Raw genomic sequence first — 1,517 nt, forward strand, 5'->3', positions numbered from 1 at the left:
TAGTATAAACTTAAATATAATTTAAGTTTATACTAAAATGAAGTATAAGCTTCATTTAAGACCCACTCATGTTGAATAAAACATTTAAAGTGGACTCAGTAAAAACATTTAGAATCAGCTCACCTTACAGCTGAAAGTTGGCCTGATTTAAAATCAATAATCAAATCCTTTGACCTGAAGGACAAACTGCTGTAACCAGATTCTGCCTCTGATTCTGTTGATGATGATTCTGGTTCTGGTTTCCTGTGAATAAAGAAGGTTTGTTGATGTTAATATTGAGCTCTGACATGTAGAAGGTCCTGGACAGTTAGAGATGCTGATCTGACCTCTGAACTTTGACCTGGTCCTCATGTTGGCGTCTGACAGAGGATCCAGAGGGACAGACTCCGTCCTCCTTTTCAGTGGATTCAGAGGGACAGACTCCGTCCTTTTCAGTGGATTCAGAGGGACAGACTCCGTCCTCCTTTTCAGTGGATTCAGAGGGACAGACTCCGTCCTCCTTGTCCTCTCTCTGCTCCAAGCTGCCGAGTTCAGATCAGTTCACTCACCTTCTTCCTTCATCTGAGGAGGAAACACTTCAGTTATTCATCTATTTACTATAATCATTAATATTGACATCGTTAATATCAGCTGCTCTGATTGGCTCTCCTTCTCTGCTTCATTATCAGTTAAATCCTGGCAGAACAAGCTGCTGCTCCTCTGATTGTCCACTAGATGGAGCCACTGAGCTGAACTTAGAGGATCAATCACATAAATAGAAAAACTAATCATGTAACATACATTTTATTCAAGGTGCAATAAATGAATTTACTCTGAACAAAGTTTAAAAATGTTTCTAAAACAGTTTAGAGATTGTCTAACATGGATTCAAATATACAGACAATATGGTCTGAAGACATAAAACCATTCACAGAATTACAGTTCACTAAACTAATTATTTCATATTTAAACTGTATTTATGGAAACATGTAGTTTATTCATGACATTACAAACAAAATTCAATACTGTAAAAGGTTAAACTTATGAGAAAATCAGAAATAATTTTAATCAAGAAAAAGGAAGATACTTTGTTGAACAACCAGGAATAAAATAATAGAGTGAATGGAGCCAGGAAATAAATGGAATTAGTAAACATGTTGCTTTTTTATTTGAATCAGTTTGAAGGATTCGATTAGAAAGTTTTAATATAAAATGAGTTATATTAGGTTTGGAGTTTGCAGATTTTTTTACAACTTGAATTTACTCTGGGTTTCTAAGAATGAAATGTCAAAGATCGCTCATGCAGGGTGAGTCAAAGTCCCACAAAGCTTGAAAAACGGTGAAATTCAGATCCACTTTGGATTTATCATAATGTCAAGCACTCCACTGTAAAACATTTGAACCACATTTAGTTATGTTTACTATCTTCTAGTCTTTAAGTCAAATAAATTTAGAGTTTTGATTTTGTGTGAGTTTGTGAAAGATAAAGTTACAGCAGTAAGTTGTATTAATTTTTATTAGAGTTGAATAAACCAGAG

The 1,517-nt window shown here is 34.7% G+C and overlaps 1 long non-coding RNA gene across 1 annotated transcript in view; it reads right to left on the reverse strand.

Annotated features, from left to right (window-relative positions):
• LOC106943246 (uncharacterized) overlaps positions 1-755 on the reverse strand; it is a 7,025-nt gene extending 6,270 nt beyond the window's left edge. Inside the window, exons 1-2 of the long non-coding RNA XR_001423870.1 lie at positions 327-755; positions 124-243 (exon numbers count right to left, since the gene is read on the reverse strand). This is a non-coding gene — a long non-coding RNA (uncharacterized LOC106943246). The remainder of the gene's footprint in view (positions 1-123; positions 244-326) is intronic.
• Positions 756-1,517: the final 762 nt, after the last annotated feature.

Source organism: Poecilia latipinna, unplaced genomic scaffold (assembly GCF_001443285.1).
Source record: "Poecilia latipinna isolate Pla-1442-1.1 unplaced genomic scaffold, P_latipinna-1.0 Scaffold5038, whole genome shotgun sequence".
In the NCBI taxonomy this organism is placed as follows: domain Eukaryota; kingdom Metazoa; phylum Chordata; class Actinopteri; order Cyprinodontiformes; family Poeciliidae; genus Poecilia; species Poecilia latipinna.